Here is an 18847-nt window from a genome sequence, read left to right as displayed (position 1 = left end):
GCCCCCACTCCATGCCCACTTGGTTTCCCCCTTTGTGAGGGGGCAGCTATAAACTTGCTATGCATGGTTTATACTTCTCAGAAAACTATTCTTCTGGTGCAGTAGGAAATTACGGGGCAGATATACTATGTCTTGGAGAGTGATAAAGTGGAGAGAGATTAACTACCAGTCAATCAGTTCCCAGCTGCCATTTTTCAAACACAGGCTGCAACATGGCATTTAGGAGCTGATTGGCTGGTACTTTATCTCCCTTCATTTTATCACTCTCCAAGGCTTACATCTGCCCCACAGTTCTTTCATTGGAACAACAATTAATCAATGGAACATTTCATTGCATTTGTCACGATCCGGGTAACTGAACGCCATTTTCTACCAGTTAAGTGTCTCCTGAGATTGGTCAGCGTGCCAGGGCTGGGTTATAACTATGTTTTCCCTACTACTCTTTTGGTATTGCCCGCAGCGCTGGCTCAGCGGCCTTCTCAGTGTGCTCACTTAACTGTGGTATGGCGCTGGTATGTCGCTCTCAGGCCCGTCGCGGCCGTCACCGCTGCGTCCGTGGTCTCACCTCATGGAAGCTGAGTGGGACATCCTCCGTGTGCTGCGACCGCTGCCGCCATCCCTGTGGCCGCTGTGCATGAGTGGGAGTGCGTGGAGCCTCAGCTGCTGCGGCCTCCGCCGCGATTACCGTTTGGCACATGGTTCCTCAAGGTCTTTTCCCCTTCAAACTCGGTCATGGGCGCAGCCATGTTGGATAGAATCACATGATGCTCTTCTCACCAATCCGCAGTGCTGCTGCTGCCTGTGCATAATTGTCAGCCACTCCCTGTTACCCTGCAGGTATAAATATCCTGTCCCAGCACCCAGGCATCGTCAGTGCTTCAATTGTCTCTCCAGAGATTCCAGTCTGCAGCTCACTAAAGACTCTCCTGTGAATGCTCTCTTCATTACAGCCTGACTCTCCTGTGACTACCCTCTGTGGTGCAGCTCCAACTCCCCTGTGGTTATGTTCTGTGGTGCAACCTGTCTCCATTGCTTCCTCACCCAGTATTAGCAGAGTGTGTACTCCGGCTTCCAGCAGCCACTCTCCAGCGGTTCCCTGTTTTCACTACCATCAGTAACTCACTATTATAGTGGAGTGATATTTCTACGATCCCCAGCATCACTTAATGCTTCACATGCGATCCCCAGCATCACTTAAAGCTTCACCTGCGATTCCCACCATCACTTAATGCTTCACCTGCGATCCCCAGCATCACTTAATGCTTTACCTGCGCTCCAAGCATCACAAGGCATTACAAACTAATGCTTCGGTTACTGGTCTCAAACCAGTAGGAACTCAGAGACTCTCTCTCAGTCAGTTATTGTTTTGTTGCACTTTCTATGACTTTTATCATTTAATAAACACCCTTAAAGGCACTTCCTGTTGTCGTGGTCACGCCTTCGGGCTTTGGTACTACTGCTCCTGTGCATGTCTAGAAGTCCCATCTCACCTCCTAAGTTCAGGTACCCATCAGCCCCTACAACTGAGGCTTCCCGCTACCGACACCAGCCCTCAGTTGTGACAGCATTCTATTAAAGCAGAGATTTTCAACCTTTTACAACTCGCGGCACACTGAATAAGATTTAAATATTGCCAAGACACATTCAAATATAATGATGATTAGAGATGAGCGGGTTTGGCACGTCGAGATCCGAACCCCCCCGAACTTCACGTGGTTTACACGGGTCCGAGGCAGTCTCGGTTCTTCCCGCCTTACTCGCAAAACCCGAACGAGGCAAAACGTCATCATCCCGCTGTCGGAGTCTCGCGAGATTCGTATTCCATATAAAGAGCCGCGCGTCGCCGCCATTTTCATTCGTGCATTGTAGATTGAGCGGAGAGGACGTGGCTACGTTCTCTGCCTGAATGGCCCAATATCAGCTAAATATCAGCTCAATATCTGTGCTGCATTGTGGTGACCAGTATATAGTAGTACAGTACAGTAGTCCATTGCTGTATCTAGCTGCTCCGTGTCAGTTCTAGTATCCTGAACAGTGCTCAATATCTGTGCTCAGTATCAGTGCTGCATTGTGGTAACCAGTATATAGTAGTACAGTACAGTAGTCCATTGCTGTATCTAGCTGCTCCGTGTCAGTTCTAGTATCCTGAACAGTGCTCAATATCTGTGCTCAGTATCAGTGCTGCATTGTGGTGACCAGTATATAGTAGTACAGTACAGTAGTCCATTGCTGTATCTAGCTGCTCTGTGTCAGTTCTAGTATCCTGAACAGTGCTCAATATCTGTGCTCAGTATCAGTGCTGCATTGTGGTGACCAGTATATAGTAGTACAGTACAGTAGTCCATAGCTATATCTATCTGTTCCGTGTCAGTTCTAGTATCCTGAACAGTGCTCAATATCTGTGCTCAGTATCAGTGCTGCATTGTGGTGACCAGTATATAGTAGTACAATACAGTAGTCCATTGCTATATCTAACAGTTCCGTGTCAGTTCTAGTATCCTGAACAGTGCTCAATATCTGTGCTTAGTATAAAGTGCAGCATTGTGGTGACCAGTATATAGTAGTACAGTACAGTAGTCCATTGCTGTATCTAGCTGCTCCGTGTCAGTTCTAGTATCCTGAACAGTGCTCAGTATCTGTGCTCCGTATCAGTGCTGCATTGTGGTGACCAGTATATAGTAGTACAGTACAGTAGCCCATTGCTGTATATAACTGCTCTGTGTCAGTTCTAGTATCCTGAACAGTGCTCAATATCTGTGCTCAGTATCAGTGCTGCATTGTGGTGACCAGTATATAGTAGTACAGTACAGTAGTCAATTGCTGTATCTAGCTGCTCCGTGTTAGTTCTAGTATCCTGAACAGTGCTCAGTATCTGTGCTCAGTATCAGTGCTGCATTGTGGTGACCAGTGTATAGTAGTACAGTACAGTAGTCCATTGCTGTATCTAGCTGCTCCATGTCGGTTCTAGTATCCTGAACAGTGCTCAATATCTGTGCTCAGTATCAGTGCTGCATTGTGGTGACCAGTATATAGTAGTACAGTACAGTAGTCCATAGCTATATCTATCTGTTCCGTGTCAGTTCTAGTATCCTGAACAGTGCTCAATATCTGTGCTCAGTATCAGTGCTGCATTGTGGTGACTAAAAGTCCAGTGTCTTGTGCTGCATCTTGCTGCTGTAGGGTGCTGTGGTAGTGTCCTGTCACTGTGCATAGGTCATCATCATTCCAGTCACAGTGGTATCTGGTATCTATCTAGTGGTATCTAATTCCAGACATTACTGCCATCTAATTCCAGATATATTACTGGCATATAATTCCACACATTAAAAAATGGAGAACAAAAATGTGGAGGGTAAAATAGGGAAAGATCAAGATACACTTCCACCTAGTGCTGAAGCTGCTGCTACTAGTCATGGCAAAGACGATGAAATTACATCAACGTCGTCTGCCAAGGCCTATGCCCAATGTCATAGTAGAGAGCATGTAAAATCCCAAAAAACAAAAGTTCAGTAAAATGACCCAAAAACCTAAATTAAAAGCATCTGAGGAGAAGCGTAAACTTGCCAATATGCCATTTACGACACGGAGTGGCAAGGAACGGCTGAGGCCCTGACCTATGTTTATGGCTAGTGGTTCAGCTTCACATGAGGATGGAAGCAGTCATCCTCCCGCTAGAAAAATGAAAAGAGTTAAGCTGGCAAAAGCACAGCAAAGAACTGTGCGTTCTTCTAAATCACAAATCCACAAGTAGAGCCCAATTGTGTCGGTTGCGATGCCTGACCTTCCCAACACTGGACGGGAAGAGGTGGCTCCTTCCACCATTTGCACGCCCCCTGCAAGTGCTGGAAGGAGCACCCACAGTCCAGTTCCTGATAGTCAAATTGAAGATTTCACTGTTGAAGTACACCAGGATGAGGATATGGATGTTGCTGGCGCTGAGGAGGAAATTGACAAGAAGGATTCTGATGGAGAGGTGGTTTGTTTAAGTCAGGCACCCGGGGAGACACCTGTTATCCGTGGGATGAATAAGGCCATTGACATGCCTGGTCAAAATACAAAAAAAAATCATCTCTTCGGTGTGGAATTATTTCAACAGGAATGCGGACAACTGGTGTCAAGCCGTGTGTTGCCTTTGTCAAGCTGTAATAAGTAGGGGTAAGGACGTTAACCACCTAGGAACATTCTCCCCTATACGTCACCTGGAGCGCATTCATCAGAAGTCATTGACAAGTTCAAAAACTTTGGGTGACAGCGGAAGCAGTCCACTGACAACTAAATCCCTTCTTCCTCTTGTACCCAAGCTCCTGCAAACCACACCACCAACTCCCTCAGTGTCAATTTCCTCCTTAGACAGGAACGCCAATAGTCCTGCAGGCCATGTCACTGGCAAGTCTGACGAGTCCTCTCCTAACTGGGATTGGAATGCCTACTGCTGCTGTTGCTACTGGCGCTGCTGTTGTTGCTGCTGGGAGTCGATCGTCATCCCAGAGGGGAAGTCGGAAGACCACTTGTACTACTTCCAGTAAGCAATTGACTGTCCAACAGTCCTTTGCGAGGAAGATGAAATATCACAGCAGTCATCCTGTCGCAAAGCTGATAACTCAGGCCTTGACAACTATGTTGGTGTTAGACGTGCGTCCGGTATCTGCCGTTAGTTCACAAGGACTTAGAGAATTGCTTGAGGTAGTGTGTCCCCGGTACCAAACACCATCTAGGTTCCACTTCTCTAGGCAGGCGATACCGAGAATGTACACAGGCGTCAGAAAAAGAGTCACCAGTGTCCTAAAAAATGCAGTTGTACCCAATGTCGCTTAACCACGGACATGTGGACAAGTGGAGCAGGGCAGACTAAGGACTATATGACTGTGACAGCCCACTGGGTAGATGTATTGCCTCCCGCAGCAACAGCAGGAGCAGCGGCACCAGTAGCAGCATCTCGCAAACGCCAACTCGTTCCTAGGCAGGCTATGCTTTGTATCACCGCTTTCCATAAGAGGCACACAGCTGACAACCTCTTACGGAAACAGAGGAACATCATCGCAGATTGGCTTACCCCAATTGGACTCTCCTGGGGATTTGTGACATAGGACAACGCCACCAATATTGTGAGTGCATTACATGTGGGCAAATTCCAGTCCCATGTTTTGCACATACAATGAATTTGGTGGTGCAGGATTTTTTTTTTAAAACGACAGGAGCGTGCAGGAGATGCTGTCGGTGGCCCGAAGAATTGCGGGCCACTTTCGGCATTCAGCTACCGTGTGCCGAAGACTGGAGCACCAGCAAACACTCCTGAACATGTCCTGCCATCAGCTGAAGCAAGAGGTGGTAACGAGGTGGAATTCAACCCTCTATATGCTTCAGAGGATGGAGGAGCAGCAAAAGGCCATTCAAGCCTATACATCTGCCTACGATATAGGCAAAGGAGGGGGAATGCACCTGACTCAAGCGCAGTGGAGAATGATTTCAACGTTGTGCAAGGTTCTCCAACCCTTTGAACTTGCCACACGTGAAGTCAGTTCAGACACTGCCAGCCTAAGTCAGGTCATTCCCCTCATCAGGCTTTTGCAGAAGCAGCTGAAGAGATTGAAGGAGGAGCTAAAATGGAGCGATTCCGCTAGGCATGTGGGACTTGTGGATGGAGCCCTTCATTTGCTAAACCAGGATTCACGGGTGGTCAATCTGTTGAAATCAGAGCACTACATTTTGGCCACCGTGCTCGATTCTAGGTTTAAAGCTTACATTGTATCTCTCTTTCTGGCAGACACAAGTCTGCAGATGTTCAAAGACCTGCTGGTGAGACACTTGTCAAGTCAAGCGGAACGTGACCCGCCAACAGCTCCTCCTTCATTTTCTACCGCCACTGGAGCTGCCAGGAAAAGGATAAAATTTCCAAAACCACCCGCTGGCGGTGATGCAGGGCAGTCAGGAGCAAGTGCTGAGATCTGGTCCGGACTGAAGGACCCGCCAACGATTACTGACATGTCGTCTACTGTCACTGCATATGATTCTGTCACCATTGAAAGAATGGTGGAGGATTATATGAGTGACAGCATCCAAGTAGGCATGTCAGACAGTCCGTATACTGGCAGGAAAAAGAGGCAATTTGGAGGCCCTTGCACAAACTGGCTTTATTTTACCTAAGTTGCCCCCCCCCCCCCCCCTCCAGTGTGTACTCCAAAAGAGTGTTCAGTGCAGCCGGTAACCTTGTCAGCGATCGGCGTAGGAGGTTACTTCCAGAAAATGTGGAGAAGATGATGTTCATCAAAATGAATTATAATCAATTCCTCCATGGAGACATTTACCAGCAATTGCCTCTAGAAAGTACACAGGGACCTGTGATGGTGGATTCCAGTGGGGACGAATTAATACTCTGTGAGGAGGGAATGTACACAGTGAAAGGGGTGAGGAATCGGACGATGAGGAGGAGGTGGACATCTTGCCTCTGTAGAGCCAGTTTGTGCAAGGAGAGATTGATTGCTTCTTTTTTGGTGGCGGCCCAAACCAACCAATCATTTCAGCCACAATCATGTGGCAGACTCTGTCGCTGAAATGATGGGTTTGTTAAAGTGTGCATGTCCTGTTTATACAACATAAGGGTGGGTGGAAGGGCCCAAGAACAATTCCATCTTGCACCTCTTTTTTATTTATCTTTGCATCATGTGCTGTTTGGGGAATATTTTTTTAAGTGCCATCCTGTCTGACACTGCAGTGCCACTCCAAGATGGGCCAGGTGTTTGTGCGGCCCACTTGGGTCGCTTAGCTTAGTCATCCAGCGACCACGGTGCAAATTTTAGGACTAAAAATAATATTGTGAGGTGTTCAGAATAGACTTGAAATGAGTGGAAATTATGGTTATTGAGGTTAATAATTCTATAGGATCAAAATTACCCCCAAATTCTATGATTGAAGCTGTTTTTGAGGGGTATTTGAAAAAAAACACCCGAATCCAAAACACACCCAAATCCGACAAAAATTCTTAAGGGAGGTTTTGCCAAAACGCGTCCGAATCCAAAACACGACCGCAGAACCGAATCCAAAACCAAAACATAAAACCCGAAAAATGCCCGCTGCCCATCTCTAATGGTGATGCATGGTGCAGTTGCGTGTCCTAGGATGTCATGTCGCAGCTTCTCCATAGGTAACGCCTGAGCCACATTTGAGAAAGCCAGAAGAGCCCAACACTGCCTGGGCCCAAAATTAGAACTGGCTCTGCAACCACTAAACCCACCAGTATTTATCGTTCGAGGGCCTCAGTAGCGGCAAAACACTGATGGGCCTGGCTGTGCTTCTATGGCGGCACACCTGGAGACTGCTCAGGGCACACTAGTGTGCCACGGCACAGTGGTTGAAAAACACTGTATTATAGGGATCCAGATGAAATCAAATACATTTTTGTATTACGTTCTTCAATGCATAGTACTGTAGCTGTACACTTGTTTCAGACAATTAATTTACTTCCTTTACTTTGATTTGATGTCAACAGTGAAAAATTTCTGATGGGTCAGCTGCACAGTTTAAGAAAAGGGAAAATAGGATTTTAATTACCTACCGGTAAATTCTTTTCTCATAGTCCGTAGAGGATGCTGGGGTCCACATTAGTACCATAGGGTATAGACGGGTCTCTTGGGAGCCATGGACACTTTAAGAGTTTAATGTGTGGGCTGGCTCCTCCCTCTATGCCCCTCCTACCCGACTCAGTCTAGAAACTGTGCCTGAGGAGACGGACAACTTCGAGAGAAGGATTTTACACAGATAGTGGCGAGATTCACACCAGCTCACACATAACAACAGAAAGCCAAGCTAACCAGCTTGAAATAATTCAGCAATGGCTGATCAACAGTACTTAACCAAGTAACAATGCAGTACTTAACCAAGTAACATGCAGTACTCAACCAAGTAACAAATGCAGGAAAACGTAGCGCTGAGCGGGCGCCCAGCATCCTCTACGGACTACGAGAAAAGGATTTACTGGTAGGTAATTAAAATCCTATTTTCTCTTACGTCCTAGAGGATGCTGGGGTTCACATTAGTATCATGGGGATGTACCAATGCTCCCAGTACGGGAGGGAGAGTGCTGAGGCTCCTGCAGAACCGATTGACCAAACTGAAGGTCCTCAGAGGCCAAAGTATCAAACTTGTAGAACTTAGCAAACGTGTTCGACCTTGACCAAGTAGCCGCTCGGCAAAGTTGTAAAGCTGAGACACCCCGGGCATCTCCCAGGAAGAACCCACCTTACGAGTAGAGTGGGCCTTAACAGATATTGGACAGGGCAACCCTGCCGTAGAATAAGCATGCTGGATAGTAAACCTGATCCAGCGAGAAATCGTCCGCTTAGAAGCAGGACACCCAACCTTGTTGGGATCATAAAGGACAAACAGAGCGTCCGACTTTCTGTGATGAGATGTTCTCTTCACATAAATCTTCAAAGCCCTCACAACATCCAAGGACTTTGAGGTAATTGAGGAGTCAGTAGCCACTGGTACCACAATATGTTGGTTGATATGAAAGGCCGACACAACCTTCGGAAGAAACTGCTGACGCGTCATGAGCTCAGCTCTATCTTCATGGAAAATCAAGTAGGGGCTCTTGCAGGACAATGCCCCCAACTCTGACACATGTCTAGCAGATGCCAATGCCAACAGTGTGACCGCCTTCCAAGTAAGAAACTTGACATCAACCTCCTGTAAAGGCTCGAACCAATCCGACTGTAGGAGCTGCAGCACCATGTTAAGATACCAAGGAGCTGTAGGAGGCACAAAGGGAGGCTGGATGTGCAGAACCCCTTTCAAGAAAGTCTGAACCTCAGGGAGGGCAGCCAATTGTTTCTGGAAGGAAATGGACAAGGCCAAAATCTGGACTTTTATGGGGCCCAAGCGCAGGCCCACATCCACACCTGCTTTCAGAAAGAGGAGAAACCGCCCTAGTCGAAACTCCACCGTAGGAAACTTCTTGGATTCACACCAAGACACATACTTTTTCAAAATTCGATGGTAATGTTTAAACGTTACTCCTTTCTTAGCCTGTATCAGGGTAGGAATAACCTTGTTCGGAATGCCCTTCCGAGATAAGATTTGGCGTTCAACCTCCATGCCATCAAACATAGCCGTGGTAAGTCTTGATAAGCGAACAGACCCTGTTGCAGAAGGTGCTCGCGAAGAGGCCTCGGATCTTCCAGCAATAACTCCAGAAGATCCGCGTACCAAGCCCTTCTTGGCCAGTCCGGAGCAATGAGGATCACCTGAACGCTTGTTCTTTTTATTAGTTTGAGAATTCTTGGGATGAGTGGAAGTGGAGGGAATACATACACTGACTGGAACACCCAGGGAGTCACCAGGGCATCCACCGCCACTGCCTGTGGGTCTTTCGACCTGGAACAGTACCTCTGAAGCTTCTTGGTGATGCGAGAGGCCATCATGTTTATTTGAGGTACACCCCAAAGACTTGTCACCTCTGCGAACACCTCAGGGTGGAGGCCCCACTCTCCTGGATGGAGATCGTGTCTGCTGAGGAAGTCCGCTTCCCAGTTGTCCACTTCCGGAATGAAGATTGCAGACAGCGCCACTGCGTGCTTTTCTGCCCCGAGGAAGTTTTTTCATTACCTCTGACATTGCAGCTCTGCTCTTCATTCCGCCCTGCCGGTTTATGTAGGCCACCGTCGTTACATTGTCCGACAAAACCTGAATGGCCTGATCATTTAGAAGATGTGCCGCTTATAGAAAACCATTGTACACGGCCCTCAGTTCCAGAATGTTTATCGGAAGGATGGATTCCAGACTTGACCACTTTCCTTGAAAGTTTTCCCCTTGGGTGACTGCTCCCTAACCTCTGAGACTTGCATCTGTTGTTAGAAGGATCCAATTCTGAATCCCGCACCTGCGGCCCTCAAGAAGGCGGGAAGTTTGCAGCTACCAGAGGAGTGAAATTCTTGCTTTCAGTGACAGACGTATCCTCTGATGCATGTGAAGATGAGATCCCGACCATTTTTCCAGGAGATACAGTTGGAATGACCGTGCATGAAATCTTCCGTACTGTAGAGCCTCGTAGGAGGTAACCATCTTCCTCAGAAGGCGAATGCACTGATGAACTGACACTCGGACTGTCTTCAAGACATTCCGGACCATTGTTTGTATCACCAACGCTTCCTCCACTGGCAGAAACACCCTCTGCACTTCCGTGTCGATGATCATCCCCAGGAAGGACAGTCTCCTTGTCGGCTCCAAATGCGACTTTGGAAGATTCAGGATCCATCCATGATCCTGGAGTAGTTGAGTTGAGAGAGCAATGCTCTGTAACACCTTCTCCCTGGAAGACGCTTTTATCAGCAGATCATCTAGATAAGGAATTATGTTTACACCCTGTTTGCGGAGAATCAGCATCATCTCCGCCATGACCTTGGTGAACACCCCCGGTGCCGTGGAGAGGCCAAACGGCAGTGCCTAGAACTGATAGTGACAATCCAGCAGCACAAATCTTAGATAAGCCTGGTGAGGCTGCTAGATCATAATGTTAAAGTACGCATCCTTGATATCTAGGGATACTAGAAATTCCCCCTCCTCCAGACCTGAGATCACCACTCTCAGAGACTCCATCTTGAATTTGAATTCCCTCAATTAGGGGTTCAATGACTTTAGATTCAATATAGGCCTGACCGAACCGTCCGATTTCGGTACCACAAACAGGTTTTAGTAATAACCCTTGTTTTTTAGGTGATGTGGAACTGGAACAATGACATTTGTCTTTACCAATTTTTGAATGGCTTCCTGTAGGATAGCACTTTCTGTCAGCGAAGCTGGTAAGCCTGATGTGAAGAATCTGTGAGGTGGGAGTTCTTGAAATTCCAGTCTGTACCTCTGGGTAACAATATCTTGTACCCAGGGGTCCAGGCATGATGACGCCCAGATGTGACTGAAATTTCTTAGTCTTGCTCCGACCTGCCCGATCTCCAGGCTGGGAGGTCCACCGTCATGCAGAGGATTTTGAGGAAGCAGAACCAGGTTTCTGTTCCTGGGAACCTGTTGTTGCTTGTTTTCTGGATTTCCCCCGACCTCCTCTAAAGAAAGTGGAAGGGGTTTTGGACTTTTTAACTTTCGCGGCTAGAAAGGACTGCATTGTAGACATAGGATAAGATTTCCTAGTCGACAGTGTTGCTGAGGGAAGAAAAGTTGACTTACCCACAGTTGCCATGGAGATCCATGCATCTAATGCTTCCCCAAACAGAGCCTGACCTGTGAAGGGTAGGTTCTCCATACTTTTCTTGGATTCTGCATCCGCAGACCATTGGTGCAGCCAGAGTCCCCTGCGTGCCGAGATAGCCATGGAAGAAGCCCTTGCATTAAGATGGCCAAGGTCCTTCATGGACTCCACCATGAAATCTGCAGAATCCTGTATGCAGGGCCGTCTTTTCATATGGGCTCAATGGGCACTTGCCCAAGGGCCACAGGAGTATAAGGGCCCTAGGCTAATAGCTGAGGGTACCCTCTTTCCAGGGGTTCCAGATTTTTGAAAATCGGCCCTTGGGAACCGGAGATACGCGACTTCAAAGCAGTGGTCCCCATCCAAGCCTGTTAATTACTCATCCCTGCCAGATATCTTGGGTTCTGTCTGACTTAGAGTTTTTCTGAGGACATACTCCAAAAGCTGGGAATCTCTCCTTTTGGTGGACACTGGCAGCTAGTCTCTACTATGGCCAGAACCAGAGATATCCGCCTTCAAGCAGCTGGTCCCTGCTCCAGCTCCACACGCCTAATATGCAGTTTTATATTTTCATTGGTGGATTGCTGTAGCTCCTGAACTCTGATCCCCAAGTCCCCAGTACCTCCTGAAAGGTGGGACTCTCTAGTTTATTATCCCATTCAAAGCTAAGAAATCCATTTCCAGGAATTTTAGATATCTGCAGTCAAGCAAGCTGCCCTTCCACCAGAAAATTATGAATATTAAGCTCACTTCACTATCCACCCCTCACCTACGTATTAAACACTCCCTACCACCCTGGAAGTCATGTAGCAGGGCCCCTTTATTCAAACCAATGCCCCCTTCTACAGTTTAGTGTTCTGCCTCCCACCCCATCTGTGCAGTAAAGTAGTAATTAGGAGAAATTATTCCGCCAGGTCCTACATGTTGAGTGGAAGATAGAACACCCCCTACCGCCCGAAGGACATCAAAGCTGCTGCTGATAGCACCCCCACCCCTACCGCTGGAGGATGGGTAGGGGCCCTAGTGCATTGCTGTGCCCAGGGGCCTTCACTGCTGCTAAGACAGCCCTGCCTGTATGTGACATTAAAACAATTCAACGTCACTTCTATCCATAGAATCTTATTCCTCTAGTAATGTATACAGGGGAGGGGTCCTGAGGTGCACACCGGTAATGAGAGGTGCAACCCTGCGGAGATCTTTCAGTAGAACTGCATACAAAAGAAAAAGGTTGCAGGTGTACAATTCAAACATTACCAATTTATTAGTAATAATCATTTTAATAGAATTTTGCATTTTGAGTGAGGTTCTTCGCATAGTTATGGCCATAAGTAACGTCTTACCCACCGCGTCCAGGTGACCTTATTAGTCGGGCAAGTCCCTTACATTTTGGGGGGTACAAATCTAGGGCGCGGGACCCACCAAAATGAAGCAGCTGAGTGACCCCAGGGCAACACGAAAGTGAAAAAATATATAGTGAAAAAGTGAAAATAGTTTAGTGAGAGAGACTGCTGAAAAGAGCAGGGGTAAATTAGTGAGAGGTAATGAAGTGAGAGATAAAGTAGTGAGAGGTAAAGTAGTGAAAAGTGAAGGTAGTAAATGAATTACATTGAAACAAAACACACGATAGGGATGAAAGTAAATATGAAAATAAGTGTTAATATTTGTTGCTCCTGAGGCAAAACAGCCACAAGAGTCCAGGGGTACCCACACCCTGGAAATGCACCCCCATCTGATAATCCAATATACATTTGTGCAGGACTCACCTTGCTCTGCATGCCGTCTAAGAAATGTCAGGAACCTAATTAAAACCAATATATAGTAATGTGCCTGACCACTTTACTACAGTTTTAGTGGGCCGTAAAGTGACGGCAGTAGCTGTGTATACCGTGATTTGAGCGTAGTCTCAATCTTGCCATCTCTTTTAAAGTGGTGGACCCAGGGACAGGTATAACCACCTTTTTAGACAACCTAGATACAGAAGCGTCTACTACAGGCGGGTTTTCCCACTTTTTCCTGTCCTCAGGGAAAGGAAAAGCTATGAGAACCCTTTTTGGGATCTGGAACTTTTTCTCCGGGTTTTCCTAGGATTTTTCAAACAATGGGGCAGATGTATTAACCTGGAGAAGGCATAAGGAAGTGATAAACCAGTGATATGTGCAAGGTGATAAAGGCACCAGCCAATCAGCTCCAATATGTAAATTAACAGTTAGGATCTGATTGGCTGGTGCCTTTATCACATTGCACATATCACTGGTTTATCACTTCCTTATGCCTTCTCCAGGTTAATATATCTGCCCCAATGTGTTTAATGCCTTAGATACAGAGAAGGTAAGGGAGGTTTTCTTAGTATCTGTAAAGTAAGCCTCCTCTACCTGCTCAGGTACCTTATCAGTGATGTGTAAAATGTCCCTAATAGCCTCAATCATGAGTTGCACCCCCTTAGCAAGGGATACATCCCCCCGCATATCCCCATCACTGTCCCCTGCACCAGAGTCGGTATCTGTGTCAGCTTGCATTATCTGGGCAAGAGTACGCTTCTTTGGGTATATAATTGGGTTTTTTGATGAGGTAGTGGGAGCTGAATACGACAAATCCTCAACAGACTTTCTCAAAACCTGTGTTTCAGTCTCATTTTGAGCTATCCGAGATGAAATCTGGGATATCATTCCCCTAATAGATTCCACCCATGGGGGTTCCAGTGGCGCACACAGGGGGGGTTTCCGAGTATCTGGAAACCCCCCCTGCAGTGGCGCACGCAGGGGGGTTATCGAGTACCTGGAAACCCCCCCTGATGACCAGAGTTTAATGTTTTAGAGACGGAGACAGCTCTGTCTCCATCTCAGCAAAAGCCGCCACCATGATCGCGGCAGCAACATCAGAGAGCTACTGTACATAGGGGGTGATTCCGAGTTGTTCGCTCGCTAGCTGCTTTTAGCAGCATTGCACACGCTAAGCCACTGCCCTCTGGGAGTGTATCTTAGCTTAGCAGAAGTGCGAACGAAAGATTAGCAGAATTGCAAATAGAAATTTCTTAGCAGCTTCTGAGTAGCTCCAGACTTACTCAGCCATTGCGACCAGCTCAGTCCTTTTCGTTCCTGGTTTGATGTCACAAACACACCCAGCGTTTGCCCAACCACTCCCCCGTTTCTCCAGCCACTCCTGCGTTTTGCAACTAGAACGCCTGCGTTTTTTCGCACACTCCCATAAAACGGCCAGTTTCCGCCCAGAAACACCCACTTCCTGTCAATCACACTACGATCAGCACAGCGATGAAAAAGCTTTGTTATGCCGTGAGTAAAATACCTAACTTTTGTGTAAAATAACTAAGCGCATGCGCTCTGCGAACCTTGCGCATGCGCAGTAATCGACTAATCGCAGTATAGCGAAAATCGGCAACAAGCGAACAACTCGGAATGACCCCCATAGCTCTCTACAAACAGCTTGTCCGGAGGGAGCTGCTGGCTGCGCATGCTCAACCACAGCAGCTCCCTCCTTCTTCTTAGTGGCGCCTGTCTGCTGCAAGTCCCTGGGCTGGTATGTACAGTATAAATGTAGTACTGTACCTTATGTAAGTGTGTGTATGCAGTATGTATGTTTATGTGTATGTGTGTGTGTTTGTTTATTTATGTATGTGTGTGTGATTATCTATGTATTTGTGAACTGTATGTAAGTACGAATGTGTGTGTGCCATATATATATGGGATCAGTACGTAATCCCGCTGGACGGGATCCCGGCGGTCGAAATACCGACGCCGGAATCCCGACCACACAATCCCGACAGGGGTGGCGAGCGGAACGCAGCCCCTTGCGGGCTCACTTCGCTCGCCACGCTGCGGGCACGGTGCCTCGCTACGCTCGGCACACTATTATATTCTCCCTCTATGGGTGTCATGGACACCCACGGACGGAGAATATGTCGGGATTGTGGCGGTCGGGATTCCGGCGTTGGTATTTCGTTGGTTGACCGCTTCCCATATATATATATGTCCATATTAGTTGTCACAAATACAGGCGGCACTTCACGGACTTCAATAATAAGGTAATGAATTTATATGTGAAAAGACCAGAATGTTGTTTTTTCACATATAAATTCATTACCTTATTATTGAAGTCCGTGAAGTGCCGCCTGTATTTGTGAGCATGTTGATTGGTGAGAGACCTCTTCACACAAGCAAGTCTATTATATATATATATATATATATATATATATATATAGCAAACACTCATTCATACACTCTGTGGAATATATATATATATATATATATATACAGAATGTCCCGTCACTCATGTGTATATCTATATATATATATATATATATATATATATATAGCAGCTGGTATCGGATCGGCACTCTCCTGGATATAAATAAATTGCTCAGGTGCCTTCTGGAAAAATTCATGCAGATGAGTAACTGTAGTACAAACAGCGGCACTCAGAGACTGACACAGATGGATAGAGGTAAAGTGCTGGTGCTATTTATTCCATAAGACAGGCTAAGTGTTCCAACGTTTCGGGGCACGCAAGCCCCTTTGTCAAGGTGAGCCACTCTGTATTTGGCTCACCTTGACAAAGGGGCTTGCGTGCCCCGAAACGTTGGAACACTTAGCCTGACTTATGGAATAAATAGCACCAGCACTTTACCTCTATCCGGCTGTGTCAGTCTCTGAGTGCCGCTGTTTGTACTACAGTTACTCATCTCTATATATATATATATATATATATACAGTATATATATATATATATATATATATATATATATAAACAGTTACAGACCCGGCACTCCTAGGTGTATATCAATTTCAGCGCCCGGTGCCCTCTCCAGCAAAAGCAATTGCATGTATAGTTACGGATGTAAGCCTGAAGACGTTTTTTTTAATAAAACCGAAACGTTGCTATGACGGGGTGATGTCCTGTTTATGTGAATGAAGTCCTGTGAGTGCCGCTCTGATCCGTAACTATATATATATATATATATATATATATATATATATATATAGTGTTACATTTGGAAACCCCCCAAAGTAAATCCTGCGTTTGCCACTGGGTTTGTGCTCCGAAGGTTGAGAAAGTACCTGGCTTTCCTGAGTACATGGAATAGACTCTTCAGGAGCAGATATACACTCTGCAGCACAAGATACAGAGTTCCTAGACATGCTTATGTGAGATATATAAACACACACACACACACACACACACACAAAAATGCAGACACAGTTTCCCCCAGAGTACCTTCAGAGAGTCACAGAGTATAGGGAGTTAGCCACACAGCCCCCCAGTAGGCAATTAATACAATAAACGGCCAGCGCTGACTGAGTAACCTTAATAGGATTAAACAGTTATTATAACACTCTCCTCCCCTGTCTATAACACCCTGGTACCACAGAGGTATGCTGGAGTTATGTGGAGGGCAGCGCTTCCTGTCAGTGTCTCTTCAGTGTGATCTGCAGTGAGAAAATGGTGTTGGTGAGTACTGGATCTGCTCCGAGGAGAAACCCCGCCCCCTGTAATGGTGCGTCTTCCCACACTTTATAGATTATACTGGCCTGAGGTTTTATGCTGCTAACAGCGGGATTAGCCCCTGTTAGCATAGATAAACAGGGTATGTGCGCTGGCCCAGGCTACCCCTCACAGCGCCGTACAGCAAGTGCCGCTGACCCTTCCGGATCGCAGCCTCTTAGAGCTGTGCTCACACCATTGTGCCGCCATTCCCGCTGGCGACCCGCTTCCCGGGCCGCCGGCGTCATACTCTCCACTCTTCTATCTTCTGGCTCTGTTAGGGGGTGGCGGCCGTGCTGCGGGAGTGAGCGGTCGCCTCGTGGGCTTGCGATCAACAACCTCAGGAGCTCAGGGGCAGATTTATTAACCTTGGTGAAGTGATAAAGTGGAAGGTGATAATGCACCAGCCAGTCAGCTCTTAACTGTCATTATTCCAACCCAGCCTGTGACATGGAAGTTAGGAGCTGATTGGCTGGTGCTTTATCACTGTGTAATTTATCACTTCACCAGGCTTAATAAATCTGCACCTCAGTGTCCTGTCAGCGGAGATAGAGAACCATTAACTTCTAGAGTTGGTTCCTGCTCTCCCCCCTAAGTCCCACGAAGCAGGGAGGCTGTTGCCAGCAGCCTCCCTGTACCTAACACTATGAGAAAAATAATAAAACTAGAAAAACTCCTAGGAGCTTCCCTAGCTGTGACCGACATTTTCTAAACTGAGTCTGGTAGGGGCGGCATAGAGGGAGGAGCCAGCCCACACTATTAAACTCTTAAAGTGCCCATGGTTCCCAAGGGATTCGTCTATACCCGATGGTACTAATGTGGACCCCAGCATCCTCTAGGACGTAAGAGAAAACCTCTCCAACCAGCCCATAGCAATAAATCAGATGTGTTCTATTCATTTACTTGACTATACTAGATAAAAGCTAATTAGAATCTGATAGGTTGCTGTGGTGAACAACGCCAATTTTCAAACTTACTCATATGTGATAGATGAAGAATTTTGTGTAAACATAAGTGCGTGTGGGGAGGACATATGGGATTTTCACATATAATCCCCCAGCATTCTCCCCTTGTCACAAGTTTTCACTGCTATGATGTCTACTGGAGTAGAGAGCTCTGGTCATCACAGTATTTCCCACATATGCTGCACATTGTGGGAAGAAACTCTATGCAGAGTGCCCCTAACTGTCACTAATCATGATTCACCTCCTGGAACACTCTTTCTATCCCAATGAACCTTGTCATGAAATCAGTAATGCCCGCATTAAATAAATAGGCCACTTCCACTCAGCGAGCCCATTATTAAACTGTCAACTAAAACTAGCACACCTTGGGGGTAATTCAGAGTTGATCGCAGCAGCAAATTTGTTAGCAGTTGGGCAAAACCATGGCCCTCATTCCGAGTTGTTCGCTCGCTAGCTGCTTTTAGCAGCATTGCACACGCTAGGCCGCCGCCCTCTGGGAGTGTATCTTAGCTTAGCAGAATAGCGAACGAAAGAGTAGCAGAATTGCTAATAAATAATTCTTTGCGGTTTCTGAGTAGCTCCAGACCTACTCACAGATTGCGATCAGCTCAGTCCGTTTAGTTCCTGGTTTGACGTCACAAACACGCCCTGCGTTCGGCCAGCCACTCCCCCGTTTCTCCAGACACTCCCGCGTTTTTCCCTGACACGCCTGTGTTTTTTAGCACACTCCCGGAAAATGCTCATTTACCACCCAGAAGTGCCCCTTATCCGTCAATCATTCACCGATCAGCAGTGCGACTGAAAAGCGCCGCAGGAACACCAGCAAAACTGCTAAGTTTTTAGTTAAATAACTAAGCGCATGCGCCCTGCGTGCCTTGCGCATGCGCAATTAGCAACAAATCGCAGAATAGCGAAAATCGGCAACGAGCGAATAACTCGGAATGACCCCCCATATGCACTGCAGGGGGGCCTGATATAACATGTGCAGAGAGAGTTAGAATTGGGTAGTGTGTGTTCAAACTGAAATCTAAATTGCAGTGTAAAAATAAATCAGCCAGTATTTACCCTGCACAGAAACAAAATAACCCACCCAAATCTAACTCTCTCTGCAAATGTTATATCTGCCACACCTGCAGTGCACATGGTTTTGACCAACTGCTAACAAATTTGCTGCCGTGATCATCTCTGA

At 46.8% G+C, this 18847-nt stretch overlaps 1 protein-coding gene and 1 long non-coding RNA gene across 4 annotated transcripts in view; one reads left to right on the top strand and one right to left on the bottom strand.

Annotated features, from left to right (window-relative positions):
• SCAF8 (SR-related CTD associated factor 8) overlaps positions 1–18847 on the top strand; it is a 766315-nt gene that overhangs the window by 683939 nt on the left and 63529 nt on the right. The window lies entirely within an intron of this gene.
• LOC134910078 (uncharacterized) overlaps positions 1–18847 on the bottom strand; it is a 92044-nt gene that overhangs the window by 67775 nt on the left and 5422 nt on the right. The gene's annotated exons all lie outside the window — the stretch shown is intronic.

This window comes from Pseudophryne corroboree, chromosome 4 (assembly GCF_028390025.1).
Source record: "Pseudophryne corroboree isolate aPseCor3 chromosome 4, aPseCor3.hap2, whole genome shotgun sequence".
Classification (NCBI taxonomy): Eukaryota; Metazoa; Chordata; class Amphibia; order Anura; family Myobatrachidae; genus Pseudophryne; species Pseudophryne corroboree.
The sequence above is the reverse complement of the archived record's forward strand: the minus strand, read 5'-3'. Positions and strand labels throughout refer to the sequence as shown.